Source organism: Moschus berezovskii, chromosome 21 (assembly GCF_049115385.1).
Source record: "Moschus berezovskii isolate FMDL1 chromosome 21, NW_MosBer_1.0, whole genome shotgun sequence".
Lineage (NCBI taxonomy): Eukaryota > Metazoa > Chordata > Mammalia > Artiodactyla > Moschidae > Moschus > Moschus berezovskii.
In genome coordinates this window covers 2802353-2818024 of record NC_142480.1, presented here as the reverse complement: position 1 = coordinate 2818024, position 15672 = coordinate 2802353, and positions in this window count along the sequence as shown.

Sequence of the window (15672 nt, the reverse complement as noted above, 5' to 3'; positions counted from 1 at the left end):
CACTCACCCCAGCTCTTCTTACTCGTGGACTTGCTTCACCCCACAGAACCTTAGCAGTCATAACGTGAGCATCAGCCTGTGCTTTCTCTATGTAGCTGAACACTCTGCCACCTTATGGAGAAGCTTTGCAACCACCTTCTCTACACACTGAGAGTCCCAGGCAAAAAAAAAGGGGGGGCAGAGAGGATATTTGAAGAAATAATGGCCAAGAACTTACCAAGTTTTATAAAAGACACAAAAACATCCAAGAAGCTCAGCGAGCTCCAGGTAAGGTAAGATGAAGTCAGAGACCCACACAAAGAATCATTATAATGACTGTCAAAAGCCAAGAGAATCTGGAAAGCAGTAAGAGAAGAGAAAAGCAACTCTGCACAAATAAGGGATCCTCAGTAAGATAATGAGCAGATTTCTCATGAGAAACACCAGCGTCCAGAAGGCAAAGGGCTGAGCTAACAAAAGCCATACATGAGTGAACGTCATATTCAGTGCTGAAAGAGTGAAAGCGCCTCCTTTAAGATGAGGAAGAAGGCAAGGATGCCTGCTTTCACCAGTGTAGTACCGGATGTCTTCGCCAGAACAGTTATGCAAGAAAAAGTGATAATAAGAGGCATCCAAATCGGACAGGAAGAAGTAACATAATCTCTGTTCGTGAGTGGTATGATCTTATATGTACAAAATCCTAAAGATGCCACAGAGGAACTTAAAACCAATAAATGCAGCAAAGTACCAGGATAAAAAAATCAGCACACAAAAATCAGTCTATAATTTTTATACACTAACAATGAATAATCTGATAAGAAAATTAAGAAAACAATTCCATTTACAGTGGCTTAAAAAAGAATAAAATACTGAGCAATAAATTTAACCAAGGAAGGAATAGGTTTGTACACTGGAAGCTATAGAACGCAGTTGCTGCAAGAAATTAAAGACAAAAGACATCCTATGTTCATGGATTGGAAGGCTCAATATTGTTAAGATGTATGGTGAGAACATTTAAGATCTACTCTTAACAAATTTCAAATATACAATAGAGTATATTTATTCATCAATTTTTGGCTGTGTCAGATCTTCATTGTGGCTTGAGGGCCTAGTTGCTCTGCAGCAGGTGGGATTTTAGCTCCCCGACCAGGGATCGAACCTGAGTCCCCTGCACTGCAAGGAGAACTCTTGACCACTAGACCAGCACGGAAGTCCCACAATACAGTATTGTTATAGAATAGTCACTGTGCTGTGCATTAGAGCCTCAGAACTTATTAATTAACCTTGTAACTGAATGTTTGTACCCTTTCCTCCACCCCCATACTACGTTCACTTTACACATCACCCTAGACCTGCCCACACGCTCTGCTCTCTGGTCCTTGCATCCTTGCTTCGGCTTGTTTGTTGCCGTGATCACGGATTCAGGTGTGCTGCAGGGGCAGCGACTCCTGGACTCCTGTGGCTCAAGAGACTCCAGTAACGCTTCACCTCATAGCCAGGCTCTGAACCCCTTGCCTCCGGCCCAGAGACTTTCCTGGTGCCACTGAAGTACCAAACACAGCAGGATCTTCTCGGTAGCCACGGCACTGCGACAGGCGTTGATGCCCTCCCTGAACTCCAGCCGTAGAGGATGGCTGGACTCAGCCTATTAGTTCTTCCTCACACCCTGGACTCTGCAGAGATGTATAGCTTCATACAGCCTCACTGACAATGTATAATGAGGTTGAACAAATCAGTTTGTCCTGAAACTATGGCTGGTTCAGTAATGGAAGTGAAAGTGCTAGTCGCCCAGTCATGTTTGATTCTGACCTCGTGAACTGTAACCCACCAGGCTCTTCTGTCCATGGAATTCTCCAGGCAAGAATACTGGAGTGGGTTGCTATTCCCTTCTCCAGGGGATCTTCCCAACCCAGGGAATGAACCTGGGTCTCCTGCACTGCAGGCAGATTCTTTAGCATCTGAGCCACTAGGGAAGCCCTTGCACCTTCTTAAATTTGCTCTTGTGGCTTTCTTTATTCCTCACTTTCCTTGCCTTGCACTTACTGATAAAGAGCTTTTACCTCTGGCTCTAGTTTCCCGGGAGCCTGGCAGTCTGCAGTCTTCTGGCTTGCCATCCTAGTGAGCATGCCACAGGCTGGGGCAAGGATGTGCATCTGCAGGACTCATGTTTGCTAGTGACAGGAACAAACTGGCCAAATTAAGCCAAAGAAGGGAGTTCTTAGAAGGGCCTTAGAAAGTTAAAGATAGAATTGGGTTCCTTAGAAAGTTAAAGAGTTATCGTTTGGCCCAGTAATTCCACCTCTGCATATATTATGTCCAAAGGATTGAAAGGAAGGTCTTGAAGAAGTATTTGTACACCCGTGTTTACCACAGCGCTGTTCACAACAGCCAAAATGGAAGCAACCCAATGTCCTTTGACAGATGAATGGATAAACAAAATGTGTAAAGTGAATACTGTTCAGTCTGAAAGGGGATCTGAGATCCACTACAGCATGGAAGTGCCTCAAGGACTCTCTTAGTCCACTTGGCTTGCTTATAGCAAAATAACAAACTGGGGAGCAAATTAAAAAAATGTATTTCTCACAGCCCTGGGAGCTGGAAAATCCAAGATCCAGGCATCAACTGATTTGGTTTTTGATGAAGGCCTCGTTCCTGGTTTCTAGACGGCTGTCTTTGCTCTGTCCTCAAAAATGTCCTCCTGAAATGTCTTACAAAAGCTCTAATCTCATTCATAAGGGCTCTACCCTCACGACCTAATTACCTACCTGCCAAAGGCCCCACCTCCAAATACCATCACCTTGTATCAAAATAAGAGTTTTGTGGGGACACATTCAGTCTATTACAAGGACTTTATGCTAAGTGAAATAAGCCACAAAGAGGAAAATACTATATGATTCCGCTTACGTGAGGTGTTGAGAATAGGCAAATCAGAGACAGATGGTGGAATTCTGGCTCCCAGGTGCTGGAGGGGAGAGGTATTTGCTTCATGGGTATACTGTTTAGATTTTGCAAGGTGAAAGAGTTCTGGAGATGGTTGGTGATGGTTAATGTGAATGTACTTACCACCACTGAACTGTACACATCAAAGTGGTTAAGACGGTGAATTTTATGTTACATGTTTTTTACCACTGGAAGTATTGAAAACTTCCAGTCTCATGGTGGAGTGAAGTGGTCAGGCCACCCGACCTGCATATAACTATGATAAAATTTGAGCAAAATACTAAAACAAATACATGCCAACTATTTAAAAGAACTGGATGGCTTCCCTGTTGGCTCAATAGTGAAGAATCCACCTGTCAATGCAGGAGACACATGTTCGATCCCTGATCCAGGAAGAGCCTGCATGCAGTGGAACAGCTGAGCACGTGCTCCAGAGCTTGGGAGCCACCGCTACCGAGCCTGCGTGCCCTGGGTCCCACGCGATACAGCAAGAGAAGCCACTGCAGTGGGAAGCCCGTGCACCACACCTAGAGAGCAGCCCCCACTCGCTGCAACTGAGGAGAGAGCCTGCATAGCAACGAAGGCCCAGCACAGCCGACAAATAAATACATAATAAAAATGAAAGCTGCAAAGCACCCCAAAGCGGGCAGAAACGAGAGGCATGTTCTTCCTGAAAACAACCGCAAGAGCTAAGAATTGGGAGTTTGTTTTCCTCCCGATGATGCTGCCCAGGGCCCTTTGCTATAGTGGAGAACACGTGGAACACCACAACCCTGTCAGCTTCAAGTAACAGAGAACAGAGTTCAGAGCTGAAAGAAAACTCAGGCGAACCTCTGGATGTGAGAGAACCGCTGAAGGGATGACGCCAAAAGTCTGAGTCAACCTGCGGCTCTAATCCCTGGCTGACCGCAGCTCTACGCGTGTGCCGGACGCAGTGAACAACAGGCAGGGTCTGTCTGCTCTTAGTAGGCAGCTACACTGGATGATATTTGCGAGTTCACTGCTTTTTATCTGGCTGCATTCCCCACCTGTGTACAGCATGAGCGGTAGAAAGCTGTAGCCTTACACTTGAGATATCGGGGGATATAACCCGGTGCTGAAGCTGAGAAGTTCAGAGGGAATGCTCAGAAGGAAGGAAACCACAGAGAGTAAGCTTCCGAGTGTCAGGTTTACTGAGATCCTTGACTGATGGCCAAACTATGCAGGCATGCAGGCAGAGGGGAGTATCCCCAGTGGAACAGGGAAAGAAAAGCTGTGACTACAAGCTAAAGAGACCAGCTGCCGCACCTTCCCATGGGAGACAGAATTCAGTGTGAGTATACGCAAATTAACTTCCCTCAATAACAATAGCAAAACAATCATGCTTAGAACACAACAAAATCTAGAGACACTACAATATGTTGTCTGAAATGTCTAATTTTCAACCAAAAGTTAGACGTGGGAAGATATGATTCACTGTCAGGAAAATAAAACAGTAGAAATTGACTCCAGTGGATTCGGATATTGAATTTAGCAGAGACTTCAAAACACCTGCTCTAAATATGGATCAATAAAGTTAGTTATTTTAATCCTTATGGATGTGAGAATTGGACGGTGAAGAAAGCTGAGCGCCGAAGAACTGATGCTTTTGAACTGTGGTGCTGGAGAAGACTCTTGAGAGTCCCTTGGACTGCAAGGAGATCCAACCAGTCCGTTCTAAAGGAGGTTAGTCCTGGGTATTCATTGGAAGGACTGATGCTAAAGCTGAAACTCCAATACTTTGGTCACCTCATGCGAAGAGTTGACTCACTGGAAAAGACTAATGCTGGGAGGGATTGGCGGCAGGAGGAGAAGGGGACGACAGAGAATGAGATGGCTGGATGGTGTCACCAACTCAATGGACATGAGTCTGAGTGAACTCCGGGAGCTGGTGATGGACAGGGAGGCCTGGCGTGCTGTGGTTCATGGGGTCACAGAGTCGGACATGACTGAGCGACTGAACTGAACAGGTAGGAAAACTCAATAGTTAAAAACTATGAAAAATGGAATTTTAAGAGCCAAACAGTATGAAAAGTGAAATTAGAAATTTGTGGGGTTTTTTGGATGGTTTGAATGGCAGATTAGAGATGGCAGAAGAATGAGTGAACTTCAAGATCAATAAGAATTAACCGCAAAAAATGGAGAGAAGAAAGAAAGAGGAACAGAGCCTCAGATGTGGAGGCAATATGAGGGAGCCGGCATACATGTAATCGTCTTAGAAGGAAAGGAAGTGGTGAAAGGGACAGGTGATACTTTTAAAGAAATAAAAGCAAAACCAGCCCAAATTTTGTGGAAAACATTGAAGATCCAAGAATCTTACTGAACCTAAAGCAGGTAAAAACACTTCTTGGAGCATCATAGTCTAACTGCCAAAAACTAAAGATAAAGGAGAAAATCTTAAATGCAGTGAGAGAAAAACAACAGGTTATACGGAACAGTTCTCTGGCTGACAGCTGGCTTCTCAACAGAAAAAACAAGCCCCCAAATTTTGGAATGTCATATTCAAGGTGCTGAAGTTTCAAACTATCAACGTGAAGGCAAAATAAGGACACTTTTCTGCAAACAAAAATTGAGGAAATATGTCTCAAGCAGATCTCCACCATTAGGAATGCTAAAGCAAGTTGATTAGGGTAAACGGGAATGACCTCAGATGACACCTCCAAGCTACGGGTTGGAATGGGTGGCAGTGGGAATGGTAAATGTGGGTGAAGGGCTAGATCTACTGGTCAACATCCAGTCAGAAGACAGAAACCACTCAATCTGAACAGAGAGCTTTTAACAAAGAACTCCAGATTGGTAAGAGATGGTAAGGGCCTCCCAGGTGGCGCAGTGGTAAAGAATCCGCCTGTCAGTGCAGGAGACTCAGGAGAGGAGGGTTCAATCCCTGGGTCAGGAAGATCCCCTGGAGAAGGGAATGGCAACCCACTGCAGTATTCTTGCCCGCGAAATCCCATGGACAGAGGAGCCTGGTGGGCTATAGTCCATGGGGGTCACAAGAGTCAGACGCGACTTAGCAACTAAACAACAAAGTGATGGGTAAACGAGAACTTTAAGGATTATAGGAATACAAATGCAGAAAACAGCTCAGGGATAAATTGAGAAGGTGGGATGTCCCCCGTCCCCCCCGCCCCACCACAAGGCTGAGCTTCCTCCGTGGCATGTGCAGCTGGCAGTGGTGATGAAGCAGAACGGTACTGGCCAAAGCTGGGGCCTAGGCAGTGACCATGGTGGCCAGGGGGCCTGGTGGGCCTCCTGCCAGCTGCTGGCGGCTGCACCGCCGGGGTGGGGGTGGGGCGCAGCTGAGAGCCCCGGGCCGGCGGGGAGGAGCTGTGGCTGACTGGCCCTGCGCTGGCCCTCCTGTGCCCTCTATTGACAAAACCTAGCATCGTCCAGCAGGCAAGAGAGAGCTTCTTGTGATCAGAGCCAGTTCCACAAAGCAGGGCAAAGACGGGTACCCGTGGAGCTGAGAGCCAACAAACTGGTAACTGGCGCGCCCTTTGTTTGCTTATTTTTTGGCTGTGCTGGGTCTCCACTGCTACACGTGGGTTTTCTCTGGTTGTGACTTGCAGGCTCTGCAGCACGAGCTCAGCAGCTGTGGCCCACGGGCTTCGTTGCTTCTTGACTCGTGTAGTCTTCCTGGACCAGGGAGCAAACCTGTGTCCCCGTCATTGGCAGGTGGATTCTTAATTCCTGGACCACCAGGGAAGCCCCTGGCACACTGTATTATGTCCGCTTTTCTTCATTCCTTCCTTTAAAAATGTATTTATTTGGTTGCACTGAGTCTTAGCTGTGGCAGGTGGAATCTTCTAGTTCTGGTGTGTGAAATCTTAGTTGTCACATGTGGGATCTAGTTCCCTGACCAGGGTTTGAACCCGGGACCCCTGCATTGGGAGCACAGAGTTTCAACTTGTGGACTGCTAGGGAAATCCCTCTTAATTCCTTTCAGAGATATTATACAGTGTGGGCTTCCCTGATAGCTCAGCTGGTAAAGAATCCACCTGCAGTGCGGGAGACCTGGGTTCGATTCCTGGGTTGGGAGGATCCCCTGGAGAAGGGAACAGGCTACCCACTCCAGTATTCTTTTTTTTTTCACTCCAGTATTCTGGCCTGGAGAATTCCATGTACTGTATAGTCCATGGGGTCGCAAAGAGTCGGACACGACTGAGCGACTTTCACTCTCACTTCTTTAATACACAGTGCTCTGTTTATGACACAAATGCGATACGGATGGCAGAGTGAATAGAGAGGCACATGCTTGTGTTTTCCCTGAAGGAATCCAATACCAATCCCGTGCAGACTGGGCCACACTAAAATGTGTACTTCATCTCTAGAGCAATCACTGAAGGGCAGTATTTGCAAAGACAGAGCTGGAAATCCAATAGGAAAATTATGGGATTCAAAGAAATATTGTATTTACACAAAAGAAGGACTGGAAAGAGGGACCAAAGGAGATAAATAGCAAGATAGCAGATCTAAATCTAACCTAACTGCAACTGAAATCCTATGCAGATGGAATAAAACTCCAGTTACAAGGTATGTACTATTGTACTAGATCAATGCAAAGAAATAGAGGGAAACAGTAGAATGGGAAAGACTAGAGATCTCTTCAAGGAAATTAGAGATTCCAAGGGAACATTTTGTGAAAAGATGGGCTCGATAAAGGACAGAAATGGTGTGGCCCTAACAGAAGCAGAAGATATTAAGAAGAGATGGCAAGAATACACAGAAGAACTGTACAAAAAAGATCTTCACGCCCAGATAATCACGATGGTGTGATCACTCACACTTACCTAGAGCCAGACATCCTGGAATATGAAGTCAAGTGGGCCTTAGAAAGTATCACTACAAACAAAGCTAGTGGAGGTGATGGAATTCCAGTTGAGCTATTTCAAATCCTAAAAGATGATGCTGTGAACATGCTGCACTCAATATGCCAGCAAATTTGGAAAACTCAGCAGTGGCCACAGGACTGGAAAAGGTCAGTTTTCATTCCAATCCCAAAAAAAGGCAATGCCAAAGAATGCTTAAACTACTGCATAATTGCACTCATCTCACACGCTAGTAAAGTCATGCTCAAAATTCTCCAAGCCAGGCTTCAGCAATATGTGAACCGTGAACTTCCAGATGTTCAAGCTGTTTTTTTTTTTTTTTCAAGCTGGTTTTAGAAAAGGCAGAGGAACCAGAGATCAAAATGCCAACATCCACTGGATCATCGAAAAAGCAAGAGAGTTCCAGAAAAACATCTATTTCTGCTTTATTGACTATGCCAAAGCCTTTGACTGTGTGGATGACAATAAACTCTGGAAAATTCTGAAGGAGATGGGAATACCAGTCCACCTGATCTGCCTCTTGAGAAACCTGTATGTAGGTCAGGAAGCAACAGTCAGAACTGGACATGGAACAACAGACTGGTTCCAGATAGGAAAAGGAATATGTCAAAGCTGTATATTGTCACCCTGTTTATTTAACTTATATGCAGAGTACATCATGAGAAACACTGGGCTGGAAGAAGCACAAGCTGGAATCAAGATTGCTGGGAGAAATATCAATAACCTCAGATATGCAGATGACACCACCCTTATGGCAGAAAGTGTAGAAGAACTAAAGAGCCTCTTGATGAAAGTGAAAGAGGAGAGTGAAAAAGCTAGCTAAAAACTCAACGTTCAAAAAACGAAGATTGTGGGATCCGGTCCCATCACTTCATGGGAAATAAATAGATGGGGAAACAGTGGAAACCGTGGCTGACTTTATTTTGGGGGGCTCCAAAATCACTGCAAATGGTGACTGCGGCCATGAAATTAAAAGGTGCTTACTCCTTGGAAGGAAAGTTATGACCAACCTAAACAGCATATTAAAAAGCAGAGACATTACTTTGGCAACAGAGGTCCATCTAGTCAAGGCTATGGTTTTTCCAGTGGTCATATATGGATGTGAGAGTTGGATCATAAAGAAAGCTGAATGCTGAAGAAATTGATGCTTTTGAACTGTGGTGCTGGAGAAGACTCTTGAGAGTCCCTTGGACTGCAAGGAGATCAAACCAGTCCATCTTAAAGAAAATCAGTCCTGAATATTAATTGGAAAGACTGATGCTAAAGCTGAAACTCCAATACTTTGGCCACCTGATGCAAAGAACTGACTCATTTGAAAAGACCCTGATGCTGGGAAAGATTGAAGGCAGGAGGAGAAGGGGACAACAGAGGATGAGATGGTTGGATGGCATCACTGACTCAGTGGACATGGGTTTGGGTGGACTCCGGCAGTTGGTGATGGACAGGGAGGCCTGGCGTGCTGCAGTTCATGGGGTCGCAAAGAGTCGGACACGACTGAGTGACTGAACTGAACTGAATTGAACTAGATAAAAAAGCAAGATTCAGCTTTGTGCTGTCTACAAGAGACACACTTTATATTCCAAAGCACTGATGGGCCGTCAGTAAGGGTGTGGAAAAGGAGATACAGACTGGCCTCAGAGATACTGTGGGTTCAATTCCAGATCAACTGCAATAAAACAGACATCACAGTAAAGCACATCATGGGAGGTTTTTTATTTCCCAGGGCATATAGAAGTGGTTAGTTAGGGAGTTTGGGAAGGTCATATACACACTGCTGTATTCAAAATGGATAACCAACAAAGGGGCTACCCTGGTGGCTCAGACGGTAAAGCATCTGCCTGTAATGCAGGAGACCTGGGTTTGATCCCTGAGTTGGAAGATCCCCTAGAGAAGGGAATGACAACGCACTCCAGTATTCTTGCCTGGAGAATCCCCATGGACAGAGGAGTCTGGTGGACTACAGTCCATGGGGTCGCAAAGAGTCGGACACGACTGAGCGCCCAAGAACAGCACGACCAACAGGGACCGACTGTAAGGCACGTGGAACTCGACTCAATGCTTTGTGCTTGGATGGGGCGGGGATTTGGGGAGGAACGGACACATGTGCATGTCTGGCTGAATCCCCTGCCTGTCCTCCTGAAACGACTGCAACATTGTTAATCAGACACACCCCAGTACAAAATAAAATGGTTTAAAGGTTGGGGGAAAGACGTTGTATTTACACTACACTAATCTGTTAACTGTGCAATAGCATTATCTAAAATACAGTGTACATACCTTAGTTTGACAATGCCTTATTGCCCCCCAAAAAAGCTAACCATCATCTGACAATACTGTGTTGCCACAAACCGTCAATTTGTAAAAATTCCAATATCTGCAAAGCACAATAACGTGGGTACGCCTGTACCTTGCAAGCAGCCTAGGAAAGCTAGAGAGATTGTGTTCATATCACACAAAATAGACTTTAAGGCAGAGCATATTGTTAGAGGCAAAAGGGACAATTCTTACTGATGAAAGGGTTAGTTCATCAGGAAGACGTAAAGTTGTAAGCGGTTATGCACCTGAAAGCAGCTTCCAAACACAGGGCACAGTCTGATGTCGAGAGGGCGGAGGCAGGTCTGTAATCGCAGCTGGAGACTTGAACCCCCGTCTCACCATCCTGAGAACGGCTGGGTGTGTACATGACGCAGGACTCTGGGAAGAGGATCAGGAAGCCCACAGAACCTCCGAGGGGCTGGGAACCACCCCCACTGACATTGCAACCTAGAAGCACCTCCACGGGGACCCTGCTGCCTTGGTTCCTGGGCGGCGACCCCGCAGGCTGCACTCACCCCGGCCACTGAGACCCACCCCTGGACTTGGAACCACGGCCACCTGGGTCCTGCCACCTCCCCAACCCTGGCTCTCCAGCCACCCGCCTCCAGGAGAGTCCAGCAGCCAGAAGCGCCGGGGCGGGATTTCAGCCCAGGCTGGGTCCTTCCAGGGCCTCTGATCTGGGGGCCTCCCTCCCTGCCACCCCCTCTCAGGATGGGGTCTTCTCTGGGCCCCTAAGGCCCCCTGTCTCTGGGACCATCAGCACTGTGGGGCCGGGTGGATGCAGCCTGGACGGGCAGAAGCCCGCTGGGTCTCCACAGCTGACCAGGGAGGGCGTCTGCTTCCTGGGAGAGTTCCTGGCAGAAAGCGGAGGAGGGAGCATCTGGAGGCGCACCCCCGTGTGATGTCCACCATCTTCTGCCTAGGGCCCCTGTCCTGGCACCCAGCCCCACGCCTGAGCCTCTGGGCGCCAGCCTGGGCAAGGGTTTGGATGGTAGGGGCAGGCATGGCCCTTGAGCCCAGCCGGGACCCCAGGTCTGGGGGAAGGAGCTGCCAGGATGGGGGCTTCTCCTCCATACCTGGGGGGAGGCTGGTTCTGGAAGGGCCCTTGGGCGGCGGTGCAGCAGCTCAGCGCTGGGGTGGCGGCGGTCACCTGCTGGACATGGTTTCGGCAGAGACGCTGCCCCACCCGGCTCCCTGGGGGCGTGCCTGAGGCCCACACGGTGGACCCAGGCCTCCGGGGGGCTGCCTGGCTACGGAATGAACCCACTGAGACCTTGGGCTCCAGGAACTTCCGGAAGCACCCTTGGAGGCACAGTGTAGGAGAAGGGAGGGGCACATGGTGACTTTGGGGCCCTTGCTGTCCCCAGGACCACCCCCCAGGGGATTGGGGTGCAAAGTCTCCCGGAAGCCACTGTGGCAGCTCTCCAGGGGGGTTGGGCACAGGGACCCCAGGAGGTCTGGGGCGAATCCCTGTCCTGCCCTCAGCCCACACTTGAGGGACGTCAGCTGCAGATGGCAGCCCCAAACGCTGAGGGGAGGGGCCTCTGGTGGAAGCCAGGTGCCTCTCGTGCCCTGTGCCCCCTCCAGGGGACTGCTGTGCCCCTGGACCCTGCCCCTGAGGGCCCTCCTTCCCACCTGGACCCTCGGCCTTTGCAGCCTGGGCCCTGGGCATGCAGGTGGTGGCTCAGGCATAGGACAGGGTCCCCGGGGGAGGGGCTTCAGTGGAAGAGAGTGGACGGTGCACAGGGACTGGGGGGTCGCTCCAGACCCTCCTCCTCCTTCCACTCGGATCTTTCCTGGGAGGCGGGCTGGGAAAGCCGGTGGGGACTCAAGCTGAGGGGCCAAGCCAGGCAGAAGAGGGGGCAAGGGCTGGGTCCCGGGGAATGCCTGGGTCTCACGGGGATGCCCACTCGGCTCCCACTAGCAGGGCAGCGGCCTGCTGGGGCATTCCGGGCCCCTGGCTAGGAGGCAGACAGTGACAGCAGCCTCGAGGGGGCCCTGAGAAATGGGTGCCACCCAGCCCTGGTCCCTGAGCTAGGCAGATGCTTCCTGACAGCCGCCAAGTGTACACGCGGTGCCCGGGGGCAGAGCTGGCCCCCGTCTGTCTGCTCAGGAGGCCTCGGCCGGGGCAGGGGAGGCAGGGAGGGCTGTTGATCTGCTCGGGACTGCGGGGGCGACTGTATTCCCAGGGCCCAGACGGACCAGCTCCATCGCCTGAAGTGCCTGCTGGCAGGAGGCCCTCCGTGAGGACCAGACCCTTCTGGGAGGCCCCGGAGGCAGGGGGCCGCTGCTTGTCCCCATCCCTCCAGCCTGTCTGTCCCTCTGCCCCAGCCAGGGTCTGCTGCAGAGAGGGAGCCCACGCCTGCTGGCTGTAGCCTGGGCGTGTGCCCCTGCTGTGGGCAGCTTGCCCGGTGCAGGGAGCTTCTCGCGTGACCGGCTGCACAGGGACGTGGGTATGTGCTGTCGGTGGATTTGCCACCTGAAGGGAGGGCAGCAGTCTTGTGGGGACAGGGCTGGGCAATGGGCACCCTCTCAAAGCCCAGATTAGCCTTGCGAGTCATCAGCTTCTCCAGGGGGCACGTGGGATTCTCCTGACCCCAACCTGCACCTCCTGGTGATGGGCCAGGGGTCAGCACCCCACCCCACGCCCTGCCCCGGCCGCGTACCTATCCCGGCTCCCAGGTGCCAGGCCCTGCACTGCTCCAAACCCAGGCCTGGGAGCCAGGAGTGCCCTCTGGCCACGCCGGGAATAGTCCGGGTGCGGTATTTTGAAGACATGAGCTGAACGGCCAAGACTGAGGGCTGGCCCTCCACCCCGGGCGTCTGGCGCCCTGGCTGCTGTATTTTGGTAACCAAACCATTTTAGCCTCCAGAACGTGGAGCTTCCCAGAAGTTCTGGATGGCAGCGCTGTCCAGCGGTAGCTTATTCTTATCAGTGGGGCGGGCGGGCCTCTGTCTCCTCTGCGCTGGGAACTGAATGCTCAGGTCCAGCTCGTGTCCGCCTTTCCCACCCTGGCCGGGGAGACGTCGCCTGTGGGGGACCGGGTCCTCCCTTGATCCCTGAGCCGGGTGCCAGGCTCGGCTGCCCACTCCCTGCAGCCCCCCATTCCCATCCCCCGGTGAGGACAGGCTCACGGTCCCCGAGGGCAGGTGAGGAGGTGCGCCTCGAGAGTGCAGACGCCCCAGTCTCACACCGCCAGGACCCCCAGCGCTGGCTCCGCCTTGGGACTGTGCTTGGCCCTCAAGCTGGGGGGCCTTCCGTCATTATCGTCTGCTGATTCCGGGTCTGCACAGCCGCAAATATTCACGTATCGTAAACCACATTCCCTGCTGTTTGCCGGCTCATTCAGGCAAACCCCAGAACATTTTGCTTGTGCGCTCGCCCCGGATCGTGGACAGGGAGAGGGCCCTTCCCCTGCCCATCCTGGGAAAACACAGGCCACTTAGTGGGAACTGCCTGCCTCCGGGGTCTTGCAGAATGAGGGCCCCTGGGGATGGCCCGATCCCCCCTCCCTCGTCCCCCCTGCAGCTCAGCTCCCGGACCGGGCGTCCCGCTGCCAGGCTTCTCCTCTGCCGCAACTGGAGGGCGATTCCCCACCCCCACCCCATGAAGTGCTGGCAGCCTGTGCCCACCATGCTAGGGGTCTATTCCCGTCCTACCACCTGCCGGGCAGCCTGGAGGAGTGGGTTCAGGGGCAAGGCCCCAGCTATTTTTAGCACCTTGGGCTCCGAGGCTGCTGTAAACACTGTCCCAGCCTCTCCGGGCCCCAGAGACTCTCCGCCCGCAGCAGCACTCTGCCCTGCATCCTCCAGCTCCCGGGTCAGCGATTTCTTCCGCAGAGCTGGGCATCAGGGCCCAGCCAGCATCTGGACCAGGCTGCACCTCAAGGCTGCAAGTGCCACAGAGCCGGACCTGGAGTCGCTGTGAAAGAAGCAGGGCTGGGACTTCCCTGCTGAGCCAGTGGTTAAGGCTCTGTTTCCACTGCAGGGGGCACAGGTTCTATGCCTGGTTAGGGAAGTTCCACATGCCACATACAAAAAATGTGGCTAAAAATAGATTAAAAAAATTAAAACCCATTAAAAAAATATAATCTTCATAAAAAATAAATAAAAGGCAGAAGGGCTTCCCTAGGAGCTCAGCGGTAAAGAATCCACTTGCCAATGCAGGGGACCCAGGCTCGTCCCTGGTCTGGGGCGATCCTGCATGCCACGGGGCCACTAAGCTGCTGTGCTCTGGAGCCCAGAGCCACGACTGCTGAAGCCCGTGATCCACAGCTAGAGAAGCCACCGCAGTGCGAAGCCTTCGTCTGCACGAAAGAGGAGCTCCCGCTGGACGAGACTCGAGAAATGTCCACACGCAGCTGCGAAGACCCAGCACGGCCGAAGCTAATTAATCGATTAATTAATTAAAAAAAACTCAGGGCCCTGTGCCAGCTGCCTGCATTCCGTGCTGCCAACCATTGTACCTGCGCCATGTGCCCGCCGTAAGCAGCCGTGTTGGGCCTCCTCAGGGATGGCGCTGGCTGTCACCCGTTCTGCACACACTCCTTTGCATGCTGGTGTGTCACGATTTATTGCGACAACCCAGGTGGCAACTGGTAGGTGCCAATCCCGGGGGCTGGACCCAGGGAAGAGGGAGCAGCAAGGTGTGTAGCTGCCCAGGGGTGAAAGTGAAAGTCGCTCAGTGGTGTCCGACTCTGTGACCTCATGGACTGTGTAGTCCATGGACTTCTCCAGGCCAGAATACTGGAGTGGGTAGCCATTCCCTTCTCCAGGGGATCTTCCTGACCCAGGGATCAAACTGGGGTCTCCTGCATTGCAGGCAGATTCTTTACCAACTGAGCTATCAGGGAAGCCCATCCCAAAGCCTCAGCGGCGCCTGCGTGGAGCGGGGCCCCTCCACTGCGGTCGGCTTTCTGAATGCGCAGAGCTGGCCGGAGCTGACCCTGCTGTGAGCTGCTTACCCGCTGGTGACACCTTTCCCACTAATCAGTGTGTGTTCTCCCAGAGTGGGCAGGGGAAGGGCCCTCTCCCTGTCCACCATCCGGGGGGCGAGCATGTAGGCAGGATGTTCTGGGGTTTGCTTGAATGAGCCAGCAAACAGCAGGGAATGTGGTTGGAGATACATGAATATTTGTGGCTGTGCAGACCCGGAATCAACAAATGATAATCAGCAAATCAACAAAAATTATATCAACAATCAACAAATAAGAATACACCAGGCAACCACAAATACCAGGAGTGAGACTCCGCGTTCGGGCGTTCCTCAGCTTCCGTGTCTTGCCCTGGAGTTTGCAGGGTCCGGCGCCCTGTGGTCACAGCCCAGGCCACACCGGGCTCAGCTGTCTGACCTCCCGAGGTGGCCGTGCGGTCTTTTAAGCCCCCTCGTGGGTCAGGAGGTTGGGGCTCAGAGAGGTCCCGGGGCGCAGTGAGTGCCTGGGAAGCAGAAGTTGAAAAAAAAGAGCTTGGGGGCAAGCAGTTCCGTCTAGGGGACCCCGGGAGGCGGGGGGAGCCTGCAGGCAGAGAGAATGCCCTGTTGTCCCAGGGGCTCCCGGGGCTTAGGCTGCTGTAGACGCCCAGAAAGCGTGTA